Genomic DNA, 26,851 nt, shown 5'->3' on the forward strand with positions numbered 1-26,851 from the left:
CATACTAATCCTCAAATTCCTTTTATATAACTCAGAATCCCTTTAAGGAATTAAACATTCATTTATATTTCAGATGAGAGCATTATATATTTTTCCCAACTTTTTTACAAAAGATGTCTAGTGTTAATATGTTAACTTCAGATTCTGTGGTTAAGTCAGACTTTTGAAGCTTAAGATATCCATGCAAATTATCATAATTCTCCCATGTAAGAGGGTCCCCTTTATATGAGAAATTATTATTATTTTATTTTTCTAACTATAATATTACCGAGTTGCCAGATGAGGATGCAAAATATTACATGCCCCAATTTTCGCTTATTAATAATCTTATATGGTCCTTTCCCTTTTCCATTTTGTAAGTTTTGAGCTTCTCACCCTAGTCTTTATTTTTCTCTTGATGCTAATTAATGAAATTCTGGTATACTAGCAATAAAACTGTAGGGACTTCTAACAGCTGATGAAAATCTCAGCAAGATAAAAAGGATAAAATATTCCCTCTTCCTCTATATCTGCAGAAACATACACAGAATTTTGTTTTTGCCATAAAACTATCCTTGCAAATTTTATTTCTAACAAAGGAGTCTTGTAAAATGTCTGAATTTCATGCATTGTTGCTCTGTTCTGGAAAGTAAACCTCTAAAAAGTCTGTAATTATGTTGTTAATCTTACATAAGAATTTGTTGTTCTGAAGATAATATTTAAACCAACATTTCTGTTTTCTGAAAGGTAAAAATACTTGAAAATTGAAAAGCTTGAAAATGTTACGTCAGAAGGAATTATTGCTACTTCCTTCACCTCTCTTACGCTGAGAGAGAAAACATAAAACCTACTGGATTCCTTATTTGAACAAAAAGTTTGAGAGTCTGATTTATTTGATTATAATTGTTTGTTAAATTTATAATTATGTCTTACTGAAAGAGAGAGATTGAAAAGCTCTTATGGAATTATTGCAGTGTATGCAACGCCTGCAGAGCAGAGAGAAGATGTTTGTCATTAATCTGGTGTCTGTGATTTAGGCACCAAATGCCAGATTTTTCTCATTTGAAGAAGTGGGACTGCTACTTAGTAAAACATATCAGCCCAGCTCACTTCAGGCTGGGAGACAAACAGTTGCGGCACTGAGGCAAGGTCAGGCACAAGTCAGGGCCTGAGCTACCCTTGCAGATGCGACTCTGGGATGTTGCTTCATTGCTGGCCCAGCGGGCTTTGCATGTGCCATGGCCTTAAGAGGAGCTGAATGATGGAGGAGTATTCTCTTTTGGTGTTAGGGTCTCTCTTTCTGTCTTTTCTCCAACACTAGATTTCTTCCCTTTCTAATTTAAGATCACTTTGTATTAATCTGTACTTGACCTAGAGAAGTAGGAAAGCTTCTGAGGAATTCTGAGTTTTCCCATCTTCTCATGAAATGCTTTCTCTCATTCTCTCATTCTCTTTGCTTTCCCTTCAGCCCTGGGAAAGCAGAATTTAAGGCATAAAAATCAGCCTCTCTCTAGACCACTGAGGAACATCGTCAAGGGAGAGATTAATAGCCCATTCCCTTTTCCTTTTATTATCTCTCATTCCCTCTCTGGAAAGAATCAAGAAAGAAAACAAGTGGCTGGGTTTTTTTGAGACTTTCAGTTAATAAGGTGTGGATGAGTTAGAATCTAAATTTACCTAAGCCTGATGAGAGTTACTCTCTAAGTTGAGCCTTTTAAATCAGAGAAGTTTGAATGCACATCATTATGGCATGTGCTGTTCCAGAAATGAGAAGCAATTTTCAATATGCATAAATCTCAGTCTTGGTTCACTTATGGTAACATAATGTTTTTGGATGATAGATTGAGGTCAGAAAGAAAGAGCAGTATCTCAGACCATTAGGTTGTGCCTTTTCACACCAACTTAGGTTGTCAGTTTTTATTTTCTTGTGAGGAATACTATCTGTAAGAAGCAGATACTGAGTTGTTGAAATCCTTGTTGCATCTGTAACGCATTACTGGGCCACTTGGAATGAGCAATAATGAGATGGATCAAGACAGTTATGTGGTGTTTTCAGTCAATTTAATATGAAATGTTTATGGACACACAGTCCACCCTATTTGTAGTGTAGCAACTGGTTGTGAATATGGAACTTCAAAATGACCCATCAGTTATAAACACAGTCAACATGAAATCCAATATATGAAATTTCAACTTCATACCTTGCTAAATATTCACTTTGCAAAAATATTTACCACAGGATAACTTTAAGTATTGTGTTATGAATTCATTTAAAATGATTAGAATAGAAAATTTGTTTGGAATGCACAATAAAAACTGCTTTCAAACAATAGTATTTCTGTTTGTTAAAGACTAAATAGTATCACAGGATGAATAATCCCTAATATGACAGAAAATATCAATATGGTAAGAAAGAAAAAATAAAGACTTTATTCATTATAATAAGTATATTTTACTCTCTGATGTCTCTTTTATGTTTTTCCTTTTAGATCTTGATTAATTTGAATTTGTAATATTTTGTGTGTATGTAATCTCATATGTCATTCTTGGGAATTTGTTTCTATTACTAAACTCTATTGTATAGCGTTCCAATTGTAAATAAAAAAAACTAAACAATAACAAAACCAACCAAATAAATGAAAATCAAAGCAAACAACAACAACAAAGACACAAACAAACCTCCCATGCCCCCCAAATGGGATAACTGAACATAATTAAAAAACGCTTTGGAGATGTTGCCTGTTAAATCAGGGCAAGGGGGTGATTCGGAGTTGTTCTTTTTGTGACACTGTTCATATGAGTGGTCCCAAATAGGAACTTTTAATCTGAGTCAGATTTATAGCCTGTTATTATGGGTAAGAAAGCAAGAGAGTGAGAAAAAAAGGGAGCATCAGGACAAGATATCAAAGAACATTTATTGTCCATTTGCCAGGAGCTTGGACCACAGAATCTCTGAAGCTCTACCACTATCACTATTTTTGTGGTGGTGTGGCAGGCACAGCCTTGCATACACATTAGAGATGTTCAATAATTTTTTAAGTAAAATGCCATATTCATCAAAGTGATCTTCTTTCAATAGCTTAACATTTTTCCATCACATTCTTGGACATAGGAGATTGGGAAAGATTGAGTTGCTGGGGAAGCTGTTTCTTTTCACATCTACACCGATTTTCCTAGTAAATAAACTGATGTAAGTAGGAGGATTGTCTTAGGGCAACACTAACTTGGGTTCTTTGGTTACCCTGTATTTATATTTATAGATAGAATAAACATGAAAAATTTTCCTGATTTTGACCCTGAATTTTTTTAAAGTTTCCTTTTTTTTTTTTTTTTGATGTGGACCATTTTTAAAGTCTTAATTGAATTTGTTACAATATTGCTTCTGATTTATGTTTTGGTTTTTTGGCTGTGAGGCATGTGCGATCTTAGCTCCCTGACCAGGGATCTAACCTGCAGCTCCTGCACTGGAAGGCGAAGTCTTAATCACTGGACCGCCAGGGAAGTCCCTTGACCCTGAATTTTGAATATTATATCTAGTTAATTGTTAGGTTCAGATATAGAAATTAGGTTTGCTGCTGAGAACAGGGGAAAGTAGAGTATTGGTCCTGTTCTAGATAGTTATTACTACTGCTTTGGATGGCTATGGAAGATGATAATTAGTAGTTAGCAGAGACCTGTGACCAGAGCAGATATTAATGAGGCCTTTGTAACATTATGTAGAATTATAGGTAAAGTCAAATGGGGGATTGAAAGGATATATTAGCCTATACGTTTTTTTAATTTTTATTTTTTAAGGATTTCAATTCATCCATTTTGAACAAGCTCCAAACGTCTTGAGGCAGTAGAGAAGCAGTGTGTAAATGGAAGGATCTGATGGACCGTGTTTGAATCTTGGCTTTGTTTTTACATTTCTGAGCCTCCATTCCTTATTTGAAAAATGAAGACAAATAATATTGTCTACAGAGCCAAAATGTAGTCTGAATTAAATGTTATGATGTATATGTAAGTGCTTTTGTAAAATTGCTAAGAGCTATGAAAATTACATTTAATAGTATTTCCACCCAGCCTCTCCTCCCTCATGCATTTCTTTCTCCTATTTATGTCAGTTCCAGGTAGTGTAATGACCATATTTGGGGATAAAAAGGTGAGACTAAAGTGAAATCGATTTATTCTGCTCTGTGGGAAGTTCTGTATGCTTCCCTTAGCATTTCCATTTCCTTTAGATTTAGAGTTTGTGTGGATGAAAAATGTGTGGATGAGAAAATGATTTTTTTATGAAGATGATATTTGAATAACTTTATACATACAGACTGAAAATGTAGCAAACAATTTTATGAATTTGTCATTTTAGCATATATGTATATGACATATAATACACATCATCTAAAAGAAGGGAGAAAGACAAAAGGTAAAATAATGAGCAGAAGTGGCAGTGAAGGCAACTGCTCCACCTGTTCCTGGATTAATATTCAGGGCAGTTTGGGCACCAGTGCGGTTGACCTTTCTAGGGTGTGTAAGCAAGAAACAGCAGAATAGGAATGAACAAGGAAGCCATTTCACACATACATTGGTCAGTATTCCTTGTCAGCTATCCTATTGGGCACCTGGCTGCCGGCCTTTTATCCAGTGCTTACAGACCGCTCATCATAACTTGTAGCTTGTTTCTTTAGGGGCATCCTCCCCCACATGCCTATGCTGCATGTGTTCCACCAGATAAAGTCTCCTTAACAAACTTCATTATGGACAGATCCAGTATTGCCCATATTAACAAGAAATACCATTTTACACTTACACATTCTATACATAGATACATAACTTCTACAACTACATATTTTGTACATAGACAGACATAAACTTGTCAGCACCCATAGACATATACCTTTATTTATAGATCTGGGAAAATGACAACCATTACATTAGTAAATGGTATGGGAGAGTGAACCCAACATATAAGTCTGGAGTTTTCTCCAGATCCTTCTATGAGACAAGGCAAGTTGAACTATCATATTAATAATAGACAATGTTCTGATATTATAAAGAGGTCTGGAAGATCAGATGATCTCCTCTGCTTGTTTGCTGAAAATTTTGTGACTATGGCTAGGTTCAATATGGTGGATTTTCTTTGTTCATCACTTTCCCTGTTATAGATTAGACCAGTGTTTTTCAAATATTTTGACTTGTGATTCATATAATTGTATATCATGACCCAATACATGTAAGCCTAAATACAAATATATCATGTAATTTAACAAACAACTTTCATGATCCACTAAATAGTTGCAAAGCAGTTTGAAAAATACTTTACTAATTTAAAACCAGTTAGCTGAGATCTTGAGGCTCATTTTCCTATGATCAGTTATGGTTTCCTCTGAAAACAAGGCTAAGGTGGGAATGGTGAAGACTGATTTCCTTCACTATCTATACATTTAAGATTGTGAGGCTTGTCTTGTGAGATCAAGGAGTCTCATCATGGCCTATTTGAAAGATCAAAGAATAAGATACAGCCATTGAGCCAGATAGGTTTAGAAACCTCTTGGAGAAAAGACAGTAAGTTTTCTTTCCTGACAAAACTCCCTCTTCTCCTCCTTCTCCTCCCCTCTCCATGTTACATGGATGTTGGTGTTATAGTGAAAGGAGGGGGCATTGGCAAAACTTATAAAGTTATCGTAATGTGGGGAGTTAGAAGATCTTCATGAAAGTTTCTCTGTGTCTGTGTCAGGCTATATCTTTGATCTCCATGGTATGAAGTATGCTATGTTGCCAATAAAATCTCAGATTTTGCCAAATTACCTCTGACTTAATCTATGTTGCCCCATGACCTTTGGAGCCATTGCTACAGGGGAGTGTTGTATGGGGCAGGAGAGATGGGTCCTTGTAGCCTCAGTAAGGTAGATGATTTGTTTCTTCTACCTCTAAACTTCTATGGCATTTACTCTTTATTTAAGACATTTTAGTTCTTTGCTATATGCTCTCTGATGATAATCTCTAATTCATGATTATGAATTGTGTCTCCTACAGTGAATTTCCTGAGAGCACCTTTTATTTATTTTTTATTCTTTGCATAGCTCTAGGTAACTATTAGATTTCCTCTAAATACCTACTATTTGATTTAGTGGAAGGGAGAGAAGGAATATTAGGTCCTTATATTCCACATTTAAACCAGTCAACCTACAATGATATATAGTAGCTATTAGGGACTCACCTCAAGCATTGAACAACTTCCTTCTAGATTAAACTGAAGCAGAAATGTCAATTACATTGTTTACTTTTAATTTTCCTTAATAATTAAATTCATTCAAGTAATTTATTCTGCAAATGATTAGCAAGATTTGTTGTATGTCAGACATTATGTGAGGGATAAAACCAAGCACAAAATATTGTGGACCTTACCATGTATTCTTTCTACCATTTATTTTTTACAAACCTAGTACTCTCATGTTTTCCTAAATTTCCACTCCTGATTACTCATGTTTTCTTCCAAATCTGCCCTCAGATCTTTTATTTACACTTTAATATAAATAACCAATCATAGATTACAGTGTTATCCCCAGAGGCATTTATGCTTTTTTAAACTAAAAAAAGAATTTTAATCATTAACTACCAATAGTGGCCAAAATTTATTAAACATTTACTATGTTCCATGCACTGCTCTAATCACTGTATGTAGATTAAATCATTTAATTTTCACAGTAGCACTATCAGGTAAGTGCTATTATTATATTTGTCTTATTGTTGAGAAAACTAAAGTGCAAAGAAATTATGTAATTTGCCTTAAGTCACTAGGTCTGTAAATGGTGGAGCTGGGAGTTGAAACTTGGAGATCTGGCTTTAGTACTCATGCTATCAACCACAATATTATGCTAACTGTATTGTCATTGAGTTATTTCTTTGGAAAATTGATCATTCTAGGTCCATGAAATCATATTGACTAGAAAAATTCTAGGCAGGCTCTGCTTCCAGCTCAAGGCAAGCCCTCTGACTGCCTTAAAATCCATTAGAGGCCCCTGTCTTTGCTCTGTGCTCTCTTCTAGCTGGGAGTTAGGACTTTGCCCTTTGTCAGAATTTATCATTAGAAACTATTTGATTACAAGAAAGCAATTAAGACATAGCCTTCCTATTGGAAGTTTCAGTTAATTGGTGTGCCAATTATTTAGCCATTGTTTTTCAGTCCCAAATTGATCCTCTATGATTGGTAATGCTGGGACTGGGACTGCCTAACCACCCTCAGTTGTTAGGATCTGCTGGAGGATGCAGAGGTGCTAGAGGGAGATTGGAAGGCAGGAGGTGGGGAGAAGTGTTTGCTCTTTCCTATTTGCTGTTGCCCCATCAGTGTTGCCCCAGCATTGCAACTTTATCTGGGTATCCAGAGTATTACCTTGGGCACAAAATGTAAGGAGGCTGACATTTCACTTACAGGAGGTAAGGGAGTGACTCCTTACATTTTGTGCCCTGGGCATCTCACTTGCTTCACCCTAGTCCCTGCCCTGAAAACTTTTAATGATTTGGTATGTTTCCTTAGAATCTTTTTAAAAATACACTTTAATGTCGTTTTTAATCATATTGTTGAACAATTGTGTCTTTTTTTCTGTCCATTTGATATTACAAATAAGCATTCCCCATTATTAATAATCTTTTAATGAATATATTTAATAGCTCTCTTAGACTCTATCATGTAGATATTTGTATTATTTTTACAAGCACTATCACACACATGACCTCATTTCAATTCTCACAATTTTATGAGGTTAGTGGGGCAGATGTTATTCATTTTACAGATAGGGAAACTGTGGTTCTAATAAGTTAAATGTCTTGCTCAGATCATAAAATTACTAAATAGCAGAATCAAGTTTTAATATTTGTTCATTGTTGTTGCTATTAATAATAATAATCAGTACTATTTTATTGAGGGTCTGCTACTGAATGTCAAAGTTGAGCTTTGAATTCTGTTTTTTTTCTTAAAGACTATGCTCTTCATTATAGTATTTTCCTCATTAAATCAGGACATGTTAGAATCCTATGCAGCAGACTTTCCTTCATAGGAATTCAGAGGCGAGAAATGCTCAGGGAGGGCTTCCTGCAGAAGGTCAGACTTGAATTAGACCTGAAATGGTGCATGGGAATTTGGAGGGAAAGAGAAATGGAGAATTAGGGAAGAGGTGAGAGAACAGAGGAGAGGAAGGAGAGGAGAAAAGGGTGGAAGAGATGGGGGGAGAGGGAGTTCATCCCAAACAAAGGAGATTTCACAAACAGAAACATAGAAGAATAAATATATTGTAAGAAACTGTGATGCTTGACTACTGCTGTGTGATTGATATGTGTTAGGGAAGTGAGGCCAAGTTAGATTATTGAGGTTGTTTTTATGGACCTTATAATTGGAATGATCTTTTAGAAAGTCTGCTTCCACACAGAATCTATATCAGTCCATGGCTGTGGTGGGAAGCTGAGAGCATTAAGCTACTCTTTCTGTTGAACTTAATTTCTCTTTTGAGTTTCCAGTTTACTCTTAAATATACACAACATTAAATTATCACCCCAGAACAGACTAGGAGTCTTATAGAGGAGGTTGAAACTCGTCAGTAATTCACTTGATCACATTTGTAGTACTATTCCTCAGGGGGAAAAAAAATCTCATTTCAATCCCAGCTAGAAGTCAGCTTATTCACTAAAACCTCAGGATTGAGACCCTTTGTATAATTTTAATGAGAAAATATATTGTAAGAAACTCATGCCTTGGCAAAGGGACAAATCAGAAAGGCCTTTTCTATCTGTTACTTCCATAAAGTTCTTTCCACAGTGACAGACTAACATAAAGTTTTATTCCTAGGATGCCTTTAATGCTTAACTTTTCTAAAAAAGTGCCTTGTGAACAATCAAATAAAAAACTTGATAAATCAAATAGGAAATATTTGCTCAGTATACTATGTTCTTAGAGTGGGCTATTGTGTATAATTATTTTTCAATTGATATAAATTGGTATATAACATTTTATAAGTTTCAGGTGTACAACATTGCCATACAATTGACCCCCTTTACTTACTTGCCCATTCCCACCCCCTTCCCCTCTGGCAATCACCAATTTGTTCTCTATATCTATGAGTTTGTTTGTTTTTTAACTTTCACATATGAGTGAAATCACATGGTATTTGTCTTTCTCTGTCTGACTTATTTCACTTAACATAGTACCCTCAAGGTTTATCCATGTTGTTGCAAATAGTAAGATTTCATGTGACACAGAGACATGAAGGGAGCAAATATTGTTGGAAAAATGTCACTGATAGACTTGCTCGATGCACAGTTGCCACAAGCCTTCAATTTATAAAAAGTGCAATATATGTGAGGGACAATAAAGTGAAGTGCAATAAAATGAGGTATGCCTGTGTATATACACCACATCTTCTTTGTCCATTTATCCATCAGTGAACACTTATGTTGTTGCCATATCCTTACTATTGTAAGTAATGCTGCAATGAACATAGGAGTACATATATCTTTTTGAATTAGTGTTTTTGTACTCTTTGGATATATACCCAGAAATGCAATAGCTGGATCATATGGTAATTCTATTCTTAATTTTTTGAGGAATCTCCATACTATTTTCCATAGTGGCTGCACCAACTTACATTCCCACCAACAGTGCCCGAGGGTTCCCTTTTCTCCACATCCTTGCCAACAATTATTTCTGGTCTTTTTTGATAATAGTCATTCTAATAGGTGTGAGGTGATATCTCATTGCAATTTTATTTATTTATTTATTTGGTTGCACTGGGTCTTAGTTGCAGCAGGCAAGCTCCTTAGTTGCTGTTCGCGGGCTCCTTAGTTGCGGCTTGCCTGCTCCTTAGTTGTGACATGTGTGCTCCTTAGTTGCAGCCAGCAGTCTCCTTAGTTGTGGCTCACGAGTTCCTTAGTTGTGACTCACTGGCTCCTTAGTTATGGCATGTGAACTCTTGGTTGCAGCATGCATGTGGGATCTAGTTCCCTGACCAGGGATCAAACCCAGGCCCCCTGCATTGGGAGCGTGGAGTCTTAACCACTGTGCCACCAGGGAGGTCCCTCTGATTGCAATTTTGATTTGAATTTCTCTAGTAATTAGTGATGCTGAACAGCTTTTCGTGTTTTCTTGGAAAAATGACTATTCAAATCCTCTGTCCATTTTTTAATTGATTTTTTTTTGTTGAATTGTGTGAATTCTTTATATATTTTGGATATTAATGGCTTATTGGATATATCATTTGCAAATATCTTCTCCCATTCAGTAGGTTGTCTTTTTGTTTCATTGATGATGGTTTCCTTTGCTGTGCAGAAGCTTTTTAGTTTGATGTACTTCCACTTGTTTATTTTTTATTTTGTTTCCCTTGCCTTTGGAGTCAAAGCCACAAAACATCACTAAGACTGATGTCAAGGAGACCATGTTTTCTTCTAGGAATTTTATGGTTTCAGGTTTTACATTCAAGTGTTTAAGCCATTTCAAGTTAGTTTTTGTGAATGGTGTATGACAGTGATCCAGTTTCATTCTTTTGCATATGGCAACCCAGTTTTCACAGTGCCATTTATTGAAGAGACTGTCCTTTCTCTACTGAATGTTCTTGGCTCTTTTGTTATAAATTGTTCATAAATGTGTGCTTTTACTTCTGGGCTCTCTATTCTCTATACCGTTGATCTATGTATCTGTTTTTATGCTAATACCATGCTGTTTTGGTCATTATAGCTTTGTAGTAAAGTTTGTAAACAGAGAATGTGATGCCTCTAGCTTTGTTCTTCTTTTCCTAGATTGATTTGGCTATCTGGGATCTTTTCTGGTTTTACACACATTTTAGAATTATTTGTTCTAGTTCTGTGAAAAATGCCATTGGAATTTTGATTGGGATTGCATTGAATTTGTCGTTTGCTTTAGATAGTATGAACATTTTAACAATATTAATTTTTCCAATTCATTAGAATGGAAGGTCTTTTATTTATGTCTTCTTCAATTTCTTTCTTCAGGGTCTTATAGTTTTTAGTGTACAGATCTTTCACCTCATTGGTTAAACTTATTTCTAAGTATTTTATTCTTTTTGGTGCAACTGTAAATGGGATTGTTTTATTAATTTCTCTTACTTATATTTCATTATTAGTGTATAGAAATGCCACAGATTTCTGTAGATTGATTTTGTATTCTGCAAATTTACTGAATTTGTTTCTTAGTTCTAAAAGGTTTTTGGTGGAGTGTTTAGGGTTTTCTATATATAGTATCATGTCATCTGCAAATAGTGACAGTTTTACTTCTTCCGTTCCAATTTGAATGTCTTTTATTTCTTTTTCTTGCCTACTTGCTATGGCTAGGACTACCAATACTGTGTGGACTTCCAATACTAGGACTTCAAAGTCTGTTTGTTTTTTTAAAATTGTCTTAAATCACCTTAATTAGGTTTGACATAAATACACTACCATGTGTAAAATAGATAGCTAGTGAGGACCTGCTCTATAGCACAGGGAGCTCAGCTCAATGCTCTATGATGACCTAGATGGGGGGCGGTGGAGCTGGGGAGGAAGGTCCAAGAGGGAGGGGATATAGGTATAGGAATAGGTATAGGTATAGGTATAGGAATCATATAGCTGATTCACTTCATTGTACAGCAGAAACTAACACAACATTGTAAAGCAATTTTACTCCAATAAAAAAAAATTACATAGTAGATGGTCTCCACAAATAGATAACTAAGTGTATCAGACAGGATTCTTTGGGCTGCAATTAACAGAAGCACTAACTTAACTAATGTAAACAATAAGAACATTTATTATCTCAAATAAAAGAAAATCCAGAAGTAGAGTAGGCTATAGATTTAACTGCTTTAGTGCTCATTAATGTCATCATGGACCTAGGCTCTTTCTGTTTTTCCATTATGCTACCAGTATTGTTGGACTTCAAACTAAGGCTGGTTCCGTTTTTGATTTTAACTGACTGAAATCTGGGCTACATGTTTTCTTATTCATGTTCAGCTATAGAGAGATACCAGTTTCTTGCCACTGCCTTGGAAAGAAAGAATAATATTTCTAGAAATTTCTAGCATTTCTCTTCTTGTGTCTAACTGATAATAATTATACTACATACTCATTCTTGAACCAACCATTGGCAAATCCAAGCTTAAATTTCTGAAACCACATTTCTATTACTAAATGGGAGAATGGGAGAATAAATATTGAGTATCTAAATATTATAAGGGTCACTAAAATTACTTTGTTAAATTGTTCTGGGGTTATCTGCTGTACTTTATGGCTTACAGTATAGTTTTTCATAGTGTATCATTATTGTACAAAGCATCTGTTACAGAGGCTTATTAGATATAAAATGTCTTTCATATTTTGAATGGTTATAATAGTATGCTTGAATAAATTTCAGATATATTGGAATCCAAAACTTAAAATGCTTCTTTCCTCTACTCTGTCCTAAGTCAGGAAGGAATCCTCAGGGAGGGAACAGAGTGCTAGTCCTCAACTGTTGATGCAATGCCCAAATTCCATAAGACAGAGATTGAATCAAACAATGGGTATAAAACACAAGATAGACTGTGGAAAGCAGGAAGTTGGTAGAAGCTACAGAATATTCCCTCCTAGAATCTTCCATGGTATCTACTTTAAATCTCTCCTTAGTGTGTATAGTCTTTGAGTCTGTGTTTTGAGGAGAGATATAGGCTTAAATGTGCATATGTGTTTATATGTGTGTATTGGGAGAGGGAGAGTTTTTTTTCCTTTACAATAGGATTACTATAGAAAATGATAGCCCATTGATTAATTAGAATGCTAGTCCTAAACCTAGCTACACTGAGTAATAGAAAAACATATTCCAATCATTACTCCATAATAGACTTTGGAAAATATGTTGCTCTGGTAGTTTGGTGAGAAAACCAAATGCTGTGTTTGCTGCTGAATGTAATAATTCTCTTATCTTTAGCTGCTGTCAATAATTTGGGGCTTTGGCTATCCCAAACTTTTGCTGTATCAAATATTGGGTGAAGGAGGAAACAAACTTATGATTAATACTGTGTTTCTCAATTGGAATAGGCCCATTTGTTTATTTAATAAGTATTTATTGAAATACTCCGATGGGTCAGGCACTGTGCTAGGTGCTGAGGATACACCGGTGAACAAAGCAGACCTAGTTCTGCCTTCGTGATTCTTATAATCTAGTAGAATATGGTTGAAAGCTGGTATATCAGTTTGTTGGTGATGTAGATTGCTGAATATGAAGAATGGAAGGAACCTCACAGTTATTCCAGTCCATACTCTAATGTGATAAAGTAAGGGAAGAGAGTCTAGACGTCTGAAGTTTTTTTACATGACTGAGGTCAAATCAAGCCATGGCAGATCCAGAAATAGAACCAGTGTTTCAGCTTACTTAGCTCCAGGATCCTTTTGATGATATTCTGGTCCTTCATGTTAGTAAAGTGCTGGACCAGGAATGCAATACATTGCCTCGGAGAGTCACAGTCTGTGCCATTTTACTCTTGGAGCTCCACTTCACCCGTAAAGCAGGTCTCAAGTGTGAAGCAGACATCCTCTGGACATTATCTCATTTTTAAACTCCAGAAAGGCACATTTGCATCACGTTATCCTACAAAAGCAAACATTTAGAATGCAAAGTAGCCATGAGATGATGATGATTTTTTAAATAAATGAGCTAGCTTAATAGATAAGGCGTATGCCCTAGCAGTACAGATGATACATCTTTGTAATCATTCTGCATTGTTTCAGCTGACTGTGAGAGAAGTGCCAAATAAACTGGAAGAATTAGGTTTTATGAATCATTCATTAGGTTCAATTTAACACTCTCATTATTTACAGTGCTTCAGGTTTGTCTGTGGTGCTGCCTATTTGCCTTAATAAGTATGAGAATAATGACTTGGCAGTGTATCTGTTTGCATTAGTGTGTGTTATTGTTTACTGAAATGAAGCCCAAGGTATTTTCAGAAATATGCCTCTTTAAAAATAGTCATGGCTGGAAAATATTGCATTTTATACCTTGGGGCCTAAAAACTTTTATTTGTATGAAATATTTTATCCTTTAATGAATATGATTAATACACGGGAGCTGCATTCATATTTAGGGTATCATGGCTTATTGTTCGCCTAATACATGGTGAGATTGTATAAATGTTTCTAAGCCTGGTTTATCTTGGAATTTAAAAAAAGTATCTAAAGAGGCAAACTAGAACTAGTTAGAATGAAGTTGGTTTGTATACTATGACTCTGCTATTTGAATTCCAATGAGGTATTTATTTTAGGGAGAAAAGTTTACTTTGTAGGTTAAATCATAGCAATTATTTCTCAAATTATTTGTTAGATTAAGTTTATGTATATGTTGTGTTCAATGGGTAAAACATATCTGATGGGCCAATTCTGAAGAATGCAGTTTAACACATATAAGCATGAAGGGAGGTAATTTTGGCTTATATTTTAGAGAGTTCCTTTAGACTCTATTAATAATTGCATATTAAAGGAATAGAAAAGGCTAGAAGAGAAGGGAAAGGTATTTATATGGAAAAGTGAGAAATAATAAATCATTAACAATACCCAGAAAATATTTCTAATAATTTCCTATACTATAAGATTGGTTGACCTTTTAAAAAAGCTATTTAAATAGCCATAGGTCTGTACAACAGTGGTTGGGGGGTTTGATTAATTTCCTTAGCCACGCAGTTTTCCCATCTCTTTCAAATGTAAAGCACTGGGCTTCTCTTCAATCACACCTGCCATTTTTAAACATCAAGCTGTGATTAGACCATAGAACAGGCAACTTTATCTCAATTTGAACTGTGATCCAAAGCTGCCCTATGAGACTTTGCCAAAAGGTACTCCTGTAGCTCACCTCTATTTTGGAGAAAATTCACAGATTGGTTACATAAAAAATTCATGATCTCTGACATCAGCTGGGCTCTCAATGCTTTTGAGAAATCCTTCTATATTTCCCTAGTCACCTCTTTTCAATTCTCCACAGCAGCTACATAAAATTTCCTATCCTCTTCAAACTTTAAACTTCCCTACCTGTTCATCACTCTTAACAGATAACCCCATTTTCTTCTTATCAGAGAAAACTGAGAACATCAGATGCGTGCTTCCTCATTCCCTGCCACTGACCAACAGCTTGAGTTCATATAGCCGTCCTTTTATTTCCTTCCTGTGAAGTGAAAGAGGCATCATTTCTTCTATGTGAAGCTGGTCTTTTCACGTAGGAAACACTGTCTTCTACCTCTATATCTTGCATATCAATGATCTCTTCCTTCTTTTATATTTTTAAACCTCTCCTGTTTAATACTATAACCTTCTGTATTAGTTCTGTATTAGTTATCTATTGTCACTTAACAGTTTGCCAGCTTAAACCAACATACATTTATTATCACACAGTTATTGTCGGTCAGGAATCTGGGAGTGGCTAAATGCAATGATTTTGGCTCAGAATTTCTCATGAGGTTGCAGTCAAGATGTCAGCCTCAGTTGACAGTCATCTGAAAGCTTGATTGGGGCTGGAAAAATCTATTCTAAGATGGCTCACTTACATGGCTATTGGCGGGAGGCCTCAGTTCCTTGCCAGCTATAAGAAGGATGAGTGTTCCTTGCCACATGGACCTCTCCATAGGGCTGCTTGAGTGTCCTCAAAACATGACATCTGGCTTCTTCCAGAGCTAGTGATTCAAGAGAGCAAGGCAAAGTCACAGTGTCTTTTATCATTTAGTTTTAGGAGTCACACACCTGTATTTCCATACTCTCCTATTACTTACACAGATCTGTACTATTCAATGTGTGTGTGGAAGACCCTATATGAATATCAGGATGCAGGAATTATTTGGATCATCTTGGTGGCTGTCTACCATACCTTTCCATAAGCATTTAAACATATTCAATTTTCTCCCATTTAAAACAAACAAAACCACCACCAATAAAAAACTAACCAAACAACTAAACAATCATATCCAATAAAACCTCCCTGTAATGTACAACTTCTTCTAATCTTGCCTTTTTTTCTTCCTTTTTCTCCTCTTTATATCTGAAACTCTTGAAAAACTATTGTCTACATTTCCTGCTACTGTTCCCTCACTTGCATTCACTTCTCCATCTCTTGCCAGATAGCATCCTTTCATTTCATTAAACTACTCTTGACAGGGTCCTGACTTCCTTGTTGCTGAATCCAATGGACATTTTTCAGTTCTTTTTATTTTTACTTGACCTATCAGTAACATTTGACAGTGTTGACCCATTGTCCCACTCACTCCTTTCTGAAAAATCTCTCTTCCCGTAGTTGCTCTGAAACATCACTCTTCCATTTTTTATCCAGTTTCTCTGTCTTGCTCCTTCTCAGTCTCCTTTGACCAATCTTTATTATTCTTTAGGTAATCCTCAAAGCTTTGTCATCCATCTTTTCTCATTCTACACATTCTTTTGGGTGCTATTCAGCATTATCATGGCTTTAAGAATTACCTATATGTTGCTGACCCTCAAATCTATATTCCCAGGCTACAAGTCTCTCTTAACTCAAACCCAACAACCACATTATCTCTATTTGTTTCTTATACAGTTATCTTACATTAAAATATCTCAAAACCCTATTCAAGATCTTCCTTCCAAACTTTCTACCCCTATTATGTTTCTAATCTCTGTGCATGGCACCATTATCCACCAGGTGGTGAATTTAGGAAGGTCCCCACCGTTATTACCTCTTTCCTCTCTCTTACCTCCATCATCTCATCAACTAGCAAATTATGATGATTCTTTTTTTTTTTTTTTTTTTTTTTTTTTTTGCCGAACTGCATGGCTTGCAGGATCTTAGTTCCCTGAACCTGGGCCCTGTCAGTGAAAGCTCCGAGCTCTGAGTCCTAACCACTGGAACACCAGGGAATTCCTGATGATTCTAATTTTTAAATTATCTCTTGGATATGAACATTTATCTCCATTCCCTCTGCCATTTCCATTGCTCAAGCCCTTATTACTTCCTCCTTGGGTTACCACAAAAGCTTAAAAAGTGTTACCCCAGTGTCCACTCATGCCCTCTTCTAATCTGTTCTCCACATTCTCTTTAAAAATGCAAATCTATTATGTCACTCCCCTGCTTAAAACTATTCTGTTCAATTTATCTGTTTGGAAATCCCACATTTTAACAATTATAGCTTTATGTTTTAATATTTAAAACCTCATTAATTTTCTCTTTTGAAAAATTTTAGCTATCCCTAAATCTGTCAAAATGGATATGTCTGTGGAAATAAAACAGTGTACTAAATATTCAACCCATCCTTCCATTGACACCCCTCAGGGGAAATACATCCATAGCGGACAATACCAGAAAAAAAGAATATAATTTTTTCTAACCTGAGAGTTGACTCAGAACCTAATGGTATCCTGAGTGCTGATGAGTTAGGTTAGTTCTAGAGGACTTCTTTTTCCTAGAATAGGCTGATCAAAGTACACTCCTTCACCCTCAGGCTTACTGTGGTTCCAACTTGGCTTTCTAAGTGGGAAGAAGGCAATGAGGTATAGGTGGGGAGAGTACTTCTTCCCAAGCAAGTGAAATATTTGGGCTCGATTTCATGTCTCTGTCTCCAGCATCATGAAAGTTAGACACTCCCCAAGGATACCTAGTACTTAACTGTAACCCAAGGATTACTTTAGAATTTGATCCAAATCCAATCCAGAGCAAGATTCTTCCTCCTTAAGGACATAGTGAGTGGGCCCTCACTTATACTTTAGAATCTACAGTTTTCTGTTTATTTTACTACTTTTCTTTGAAGAAACTAGCTTTGGATTTGTGCATACAGTGAATTAAACACGTTTCTTTGTGGAACTTCATGTAGAGGATACTGGCTATTGAAGAGCACAATATCCTTGACAATATATTTACTGAAAATGCAGGAGTGAATTTCTTGTGTCTGTTTACAGCTTTTTAAAAAAGCCAGAGGGTTAGCACAAAGAGTAACTCAATAGAGGTGATTCTAGGACATTGCTTTATATAACTCCACAGGTTCAAATAAACTATTCAAATAAACTATAAAGTGTGTGTGAGGAGAGTGCAGGGAGGGAGTGTGCCTTTCACACAGAATTCTAAGTGCATAGTGCCCCTGGAGTTTTCACATGCAGTGGCTTCAGGTGAATCTTTGAAGGACCAAAGCAGTATGGTCCAAATATGTAGACTTTCGGCGGTTCAACTTGATTCCTCTTTTATTTTTATAGTAATGTGAAACTGTTTTCCTCAATTAGATTTTATAGCTTAGAGCTTGTAAAGGAAAAGGGAGATTGCTTGCTCCTCGGGCTATTTGTCTTAAACTCTCTTGGCTAAGTTTCTAAAGAAAGGGGACAACAGACAATCTGAGGTTGTATTTTTTTTATTTTTAATTAATTAATTAATTTTTGGCTGCATTGGGTCTTCGTTGCTGTGCGTGGGCTTTCTTTTTTTTTTTACATCTTTATTGGGGTATAATTGCTTTACAATGGTGTGTTAGTTTCTGCTTTATAACAAAGTGAATCAGTTATACATATACATATGTTCCCATGTCTCTTCCCTCTTGCGTCTCCCTCCCTATCCCACCCCTCTACGTGGTCACAAAGAACCGAGCTGATCTCCCTGTGCTATGTGGCTGCTTCCCACTAGCTATCTATTTTACGTTTGTACTTTTTGACAAGGGCATAGTGTGCTGGTGCTTTCTGTTAAATATTGAAGGCAAGACCACATAGCATGAAAACAGACAAGAAGGTGACATAATTAACATTCTATTTTGAAAGTTCAGGAGCCTAATCAGTATCCTGGCTTGAATGGAAGGTTGGACTATTTTCATAATCACTCATTACTTCATTCAACAGATATTTATTCATTAACATTCTATGCACTATAAAGAACATAACAAATATGCTCCTTATCCTCATGGAGTTGCTAATTTTGTAGGGGCTAGAGGCAAGTAAATGGGTGATTAATGAAGTGTGACAAATGCAGTTCTGGTGAGGGTTCTCTTCCAGGATGCTGACTTCTCATTGTATCTTCATGTGGCAGAGAGCAGAGAGGGGGAACCAGCTCTCTCATAACTCTTTTAAGAGCATTAATCCCTTTCAGAAGGCTCCACTTTTATGACCTCACCTAATTCTAATTACCTTGCAAATGTCCCTAGCTCCTAGTATCATTATATTGGGGAGTATGAATTTTGGAAGGACACAAGTGTTCAGCTCATAAAAAATACTCTAGATATAAGATAAAATGGAGGAATGTACTGGACCTGGACTTGGAGGGCTGGTTGCATCGAAGACTTCCTAGAGGATGTGGCATTCAAGCTGAGATGTGAAGGATGATTAGGAATTAGTAAAACAAAGAAGATACGGAGAATGTTCTTGGCAGAGCAATAGGGGAGAGATATTGAGTCAATTCCACTGGAACAAAAAACAGGAGTTTTTTAAGCATTGAGGGTGAGCTAGTGGAAAAGTCCTGGGGACATTTGAGTAGAAGTTGGTCACTGTGATTAGGCCATTTTTGTCTGTTAATTGGTACTTTTCGAAGTTAGGCTACCCTCCCTTAGAGTCTAGGAGATAGGCGTACTATCTTTCTCAATGATTACTTTTCAAAGGGTGGCTCTCAGGTCCTTCAGAAAGACGTTCCTGGGTTATAAAACTGGCAAGAGACTGGGAGAAGATAGCTCAAAGGGGCAGAGAAAAAAATTTCAATTTCAAGTATCCTAAAGTAAATACTCTTAAGAAAAAGAGAGGTCAGGGGCCTAAGTTCAGGAAGAAACCTACTAAAGGGAATGTTAAGGCAGTCTTGTTCATACAAAAATAAAGTTAGATTTTAACTGTTGATAATTTTCAGATTAAGTTTTCAATCTTTAAAGAGCTTGGGTTATTAAGTTTCTATAGCAAATTATTTGTATAGCAAGGAAGAGCATTTCAAACATCTAGATAGTGAGCTTAAGTGGAATATTACCCTTTTTATTTTAATGGTAATATGAAACTGTCTTCTATTTTAGGAGCCACTGTTTTAAGACTGTATGGAAAGTTTTTCTCCCTTCAAGTTCATCTTCCATATAGCTGCAAAGATAATTTTTCTAAATGAGAAATTTGATGTCCCAGGTTTTCTTATGATCCTTTCTCTTCAATTTCAGGATAAAATCCAAACTCCAGCATGATATACAATTTTTTTTTACATAAATCCTACTTAGTTTTTCAGCCTTTACTTTCATCTTTTACAGTTTCTATAGCTCTTTAGTTTTCAAAGATTCATGCAGTTTCCTCAGCCTAAATTGCCCTTATCTCCTCCTTTGTTAAGACAACTCTTTTCTTTCGTCTGGCATGACTGAAATCTGCCCTGGCACCTGTCAATCTGTATTACTTTTCTTTCTCCTTGACTAGACTCTGAGCTCCTTGAAGGCAGGGAAGTTATTTCATCTTTTTCCCCTAGTTAAGTAGAGTGCCTGACATTAATATAAACCTTTTTTGTACAAATGGATGAGTGAAGGTGGGCAATTAATTCCTTTATGAACATGACAGCTGTTACATGACTTATTGTTAATAGAATAAAGGAATTTTCCTGCTATTTACTGATAACTTTGTAACTTTGTTCTTGCTACTCAGCTAAAAATGGAAGACATAATACCCATAGTTAGTTAAATTAAAACATTATTCATTGTTTTTCTGGAGATAGCATCTGGTTGAAAATGGGTTAAGGAAATAAATATATTGGCAAATCATTGTGTCTAATTTTGGTAAAAGAGTGAAAAATGAGATATCATTCATGGATTTCTTTTAATAGATAAGCTGTTCCGTGGATAGGAAAACTTTAGAAAGATTGGAGAGTGTCCAATTCAAATGAAGCAATGTTCAGTCTGTTTAATTAAAAAAACAGATGGATTATCTGGCCTGCTGACTGATGGCTAGAAGCTTTGTGAGAATGACACTTCTTTTTACTCAGAAGAAAATGGAAGAGGAGACTACTTATTGAATAAGTTTTGTATTTTTTTTTTTTTTAACATCTTTATTGGGGTATAATTGCTTTACAATGGTGTGTTAGTTTCTGCTTTATAACAAAGTGAATCAGTCATACATAAACATATGTTCCCATATGTCTTCCCTGTTGCGTCTCCCTCCCTCCCACCCTCCCCATCCCACCCCTCCAGGCTGTCACAAAGCACCGAGCCAATATCCCTGTGCCATGCGGCTGCTTCCCACTAGCTATCTACCTTACTGCGTTTGTTAGTGTGTATATGCCCATGACTCTCTCTCGCCCTGTCACAGCTCACCCTTCCCCCTCCCCATAACCTCAAGTCCGTTCTCTAAGAGGTCTGCGTCTTTATTCCTGCTTTACCCCTAGGTTCTTCATGACATTTTTTTCTTAAATTCCATATATATGTGTTAGCATACGGTATTTGTCTTTTTCTTTCTGACTTACTTCACTCTGTATGACAGACTCTAGGTCTATCCACCTCATTACAAATAGCTCAATTTCGTTTCTTTTTATGGCTGAGTAATATTCCATTGTATATATGTGCCACATCTTCTTTATCCATTCATCCGATGACGGGCACTTAGGTTGTTTCCATCTCCGGGCTATTGTAAATAGAGCTGCAATGAACATTTTGGTACATGACTCTTTTTGAATTTTGGTTATCTCAGGGTATATGCCCAGTAGTGGCATTGCTGGGTCATATGGTAGTTCTATTTGTAGTTTTTTAAGGAACCTCCATACTGTTCTCCATAGTGGCTGAACCAATTCACATTCCCACCAGCAGTGCAAGAGTGTTCCCTTTTCTCCACATCCTCTCCAGCATTTATTGTTTCTAGATTTTTTGATGATGGCCATTCTGACTGGTGTGAGATGATATCTCATTGTAGTTTTGATTTGCATTTCTCTAATGATTAATGATGTTGAGCATTCTTTCATGTGTTTGTTGGCAGTCTGTATATCTTCTTTGGAGAAATGTCTATTTAGGTCTTCTGCCCATTTTTGGATTGGGTTGTTTGTTTTTTTGTTATTGAGCTGCATGAGCTGCTTGTAAATTTTGGAGATTAATCCTTTGTCGGTTGCTTCATTTGCAAATATTTTCTCCCATTCTGAGGGTTGTCTTTTGGTCTTGTTTATGGTTTCCTTTGCTGTGCAAAAGCTTTGAAGTTTCATTAGGTCCCATTTGTTTATTTTTGTTTTTATTTCCATTACTCTAGGAGGTGGGTCAGAAAGGATCTTGCTTTGATTTATGTCATAGAGTGTTCTGCCTATGTTTTCCTCTAAGAGTTTGATAGTTTCTGGCCTTACATTTAGGTCTTTAATCCATTTTGAGCTTATTTTTGTGTATGGTGTTAGGGAGTGATCTAATCTCATACTTTTACATGTACCTGTCCAGTTTTCCCAGCACCACTTATTGAAGAGGCTGTCCTTTCTCCATTGTACATTACTGCCACCTTTATCAAAGATAAGGTGTCCATATGTGCATGGGTTTAACTCTGGGCTTTCTATCCTGTTCCATTGATCTATCTTTCTGTTTTTGTGCCAGTACCATACCGTCTTGATGACTGTAGCTCTGTAGTATAGTCTGAAGTCAGGGAGCCTGATTCCTCCAGTTCCTTCTTTCATTCTCAAGATTGCTTTGGCTATTCGGGGTCTTTTGTGTTTCCATACAAATTGTGAAATTTTTTGTTCTAGTTCTGTGAAAAATGCCAGTGGTAGTTTGATAGGGATTGCATTGAATCTATAGATTGCTTTGGGTAGTAGAGTCATTTTCACAATGTTGATTCTTCCAATCCAAGAACATGGTATATCTCTCCATCTATTTGTATCATCTTTAATTTCTTTCATCAGTGTCTTATAATTTTCTCCTTAGGTAGGTTTATTCCTAGATATTTTATTCTTTTTGTTGCAATGGTAAATGGGAGTGTTTTCTTGATTTCACTTTCAGATTTTTCATCATTAGTATATAGGAATGCCAGAGATTTCTGTGCATTAATTTTGTATCCTGCCACTTTACCAAATTCATTGATTAGCTCTAGTAGTTTTCTGGTAGCATCTTTAGGGTTCTCTATGTATAGGATCATGTCATCTGCAAACAGTGACAGCTTTACTTCTTCTTTTCTGATTTGGATTCCTTTTATTTCCTTTTCTTCTCTGATTGCTGTGGCTAAAACTTCCAAAACTATGTTGAATAATAGTGGTGAGAGTGGGCAACCTTGTCTTGTTCCTGATCTTAGTGGAAATGCTTTCAAACATCATTGAGGATGATGTTTGCTGTGGGTTTGTCATATATGGCCTTTATTATGTTGAGGAAAGTTCCCTCTATGCCTACTTTCTGCAGGGTTTTTATCATAAATGGGTGTTGAATTTTGTCAAAAGCTTTCTCTGCATCTATTGAGATGATCATATGGTTTTTCTCCTTCAATTTGTTAATATGGTTTATCACATTGATAGATTTGCGTATATTGAAGAATCCTTGCATTCCTGGAATAAACCCCACTTGATCATGGTGTATGATCCTTTTAATGTGCTGTTGGATTCTGTTTGCTAGTATTTTGTTGAGGATTTTTGCATCTATGTTCATCAGTGATATTGGCCTGTAGTTTTCTTTCTTTGTGACATCCTTGTCTGGTTTTGGTATCAAGGTGATGGTGGCCTCGTAGAAGGAGTTAGGGAGTGTTCCTCCCTCTGCTATATTTTGGAAGAGTTTGAGAAGGATAGGTGTTAGCTCTTCTCTAAATGTTTGATAGAATTCGCCTGTGAAGCCATCTGGTCCTGGGCTTTTCTTTGTTGGAAGATTTTTAATCACAGTTTCAATTTCAGTGCTTGTGATTGGTCTGTTCATATTTTCTATTTCTTCCTGATTCAGTCTTGGCAGGTTGTGCATTTCTAAGAATTTGTCCATTTCTTCCAGATTGTCCATTTTATTGGCATAGAGTTGCTTGTAGTAATCTCTCATGATCTCTTTTATCTCTGCAGTGTCAGTTGTTACCTCTCCTTTTTCATTTCTAATTCTATTGATTTGAGTCTTCTCCCTTTTTTTCTTGATGAGTCTGGCTAGTGGTTTATCTATTTTGTTTATCTTCTCAAAGAACCAGCTTTTAGTTTTATTGATCTTTGCTATTGTTTCCTTCATTTCTTTTTCATTTATTTCTGATCTGATTTTTATGATTTCTTTCCTTCTGCTAGCTTTGGGGTTTTTTTGTTCTTCTTTCTCTAATTGCTTGAGGTGCAAGGTTAGGTTGTTTATTCGAGATGTTTCCTGCTTCTTAAGGTGGGCTTGTATTGCTATAAACTTCCCCCTTAGAACTGCTTTTGCTGCATCCCACAGGTTTTGGGTCGTTGTGTCTCCATTGTCATTTGTTTGTAGGTATTTTTTGATTTCCTCTTTGATTTCTTCAGTTATCTCTTCATTATTAAGTAGTGTATTGTTTAGCCTCCATGTGTTTGTATTTTTTACAGATCTTTTCCTGTAATTGATATCTAGTCTCATGGCGTTGTGGTCAGAAAAGATACTTGATACAATTTCAATTTTCTTAAATTTACCAAGGCTTGATTTGTGACCTAAGATATGATCTATCCTGGAGAATGTTCCATGAGCACTTGAGAAAAATGTGTATTCTGTTGTTTTTGGATGGAGTGTCCTATAAATATCAATTAAGTCCATCTTGTTTAATGTATCATTTAAAGCTTGTGTTTCCTTATTTATTTTCATTTTGGATGATCTGTCCATGGGTGAAAGTGGGGTGTTTAAGTCCCCTACTATGAATGTGTTACTGTCGATTTCCCCTTTTATGGCTGTTAGTATTTGCCTTATGTATTGAGGTGCTCCTATGTTGAGTGCATAAATATTTACAATTGTTATATCTTCTTCTTGGATCGATCCCTTGATCATTATGTAGTGTCCTTCTTTGTCTCTTTTAATAGTCCTTATTTTAAAGTCTATTTTGTCTGATATGAGAATTGCTACTCCAGCTTTCTTTTGGCTTCCATTTGCATGGAATATCTTTTTCCATCCCCTTACTTTCAGTCTGTATGTGTCTCTAGGTCTGAAGTGGGTCTCTTGTAGACAGCATATATAAGGGTCTTGTTTTTTTATCCATTCAGCTAATCTGTGTCTTTTGGTGGGAGCATTTAGTCCATTTACATTTAAGGTAATTATCGATATGTATGTTCCTATTCCCATTTTCTAAATTGTTTTGGGTTCGTTATTATAGGTCTTTTCCTTCTCTTGTGTTTCTTGCCTAGAGAAGATCCTTTAGCATTTGTTGTAAAGCTGGTTTGGTGGTGCTGAACTCTCTCAGCTTTTGCTTATCTGTAAAGGTTTTAATTTCTCCATCAAATCTGAATGAGATCCTTGCTGGGTAGAGTAGTCTTGGCTGCATGATTTTCTCCTTCATCACTTTCAGTATGTCCTGCCACTCCCTTCTGGCTTGTAGGGTTTCTGCTGAGAGATCAGCTGTTAACCTTATGGGGATTCCCTTATGTGTTATTTGTTGTTTTTCCCTTGCTGCTTTTAATATGCTTTCTTTGTATTTAATTTTTGACAGTTTGATTAATATGTGTCTTGGCGTATTTCTCCTTGTATTTATCTATCTTGTATGGGACTCTCTGTGCTTCCTGGACTTGATCAACTATTTCCTTTCCCATATTAGGGAAGTTTTCAACTATAATCTCTTCAAATATTTTCTCAGTCCCTTTCTTTTTCTCTTCTTCTTCTGGGACCCCTATAATTTGAATGTTGGTGCGTTTAATGTTGTCCGAGGTCTCTGAGACTGTCCTCAGTTCTTTTCATTCTTTTTTCTTTATTCTGCTCTGCAGTAGTTATTTCCACTATTTTATCTTCCAGGTCACTTATCCGTTCTTCTGCCTCAGTTATTCTGCTATTGATCCCATCTAGAGTATTTTTAATTTCATTTATTGTGTTGTTCATCATTGCTTGTTTCATCTTTAGTTCTTCTAGGTCCTTGTTAACTGATTCTTGCATTTTGTCCAATCTATTGTCCATTCTATCTCCAAGATTTCGGATCAACCTTACTATCATTATTCTGAATTCTCTTTCAGGTAGACTGCCTATTTCCTCTTCATTTGTTAGGTCTGGTGCATTTTTATCTTGCTTCTTTATCTGCTGTGTGTTTTTCTGTCTTCTCATTTTGCTTATCTTACTGTGTTTGGGGTCTCCTTTTTGCAGGCTGCAGGTTTGTAGTTCCTCCTGTTTTTGATGTCTGTCTCCAGTCGCTAAGGTTGGTTCAGTGGGTTGTGTAGGCTTCCTGGTGGAGGGGGCTAGTGCCTGTGTTGTGGTGGATGAGGCTGGATCTTGTCTCTCTAGTGGGCAGGTTCACGTCTGGTGGTGTGTTTGGGGGTGTCTGTGGCCTTATTATGATTTTAGGAAGCCTCTCTGCTAATGGGTGGGGTTGTGTTCCTGTTTTGCTAGTTGTTTGGCATAGGTTTTCCAGCACTGTGGCTTGCTGGTCGTTGAGTGAAGCTGGGTGCTGGTGTTAAGATGGAGGTCTCTGGGAGATTTTCGCCGTTTGATATTATGTGGAGCTGGGAGGTCTCTTGTTGATCAGTGTCCTGAAGTTGGCTGTCCTACCTCAGAGGCAGAGCCCTGCCTCCTGGCTGGAGCACCAAAAGCTTTTCATCCACAGGCTCAGGATAAAAGGGAGAAAAAGTAGAGGGAATTAGTAGAAGTATGAGGAAAGAAAGAAGGAAAGGAGGGTAGGAAGGAAGGAAGAAAGAAAGAAAGAAGCAAAGAAGGAAAGAAGGCAAGAAGGAAAGAAAGGAGGGAGGGAGGGAGGGAGGAAGGAAGGAAGGAGGGAAAGAAGGAAAAAAGACAGAAAGAAAGAAGATACAGTAAAAATAAAATAAAGTATAATAAAGTTATTGAATTAAAAACTTCTTATTTAGGAAAAAAAAAAAAAAAAAGGGACGGAA

This window comes from Orcinus orca, chromosome 2 (genome assembly GCF_937001465.1).
Source record: "Orcinus orca chromosome 2, mOrcOrc1.1, whole genome shotgun sequence".
In the NCBI taxonomy this organism is placed as follows: domain Eukaryota; kingdom Metazoa; phylum Chordata; class Mammalia; order Artiodactyla; family Delphinidae; genus Orcinus; species Orcinus orca.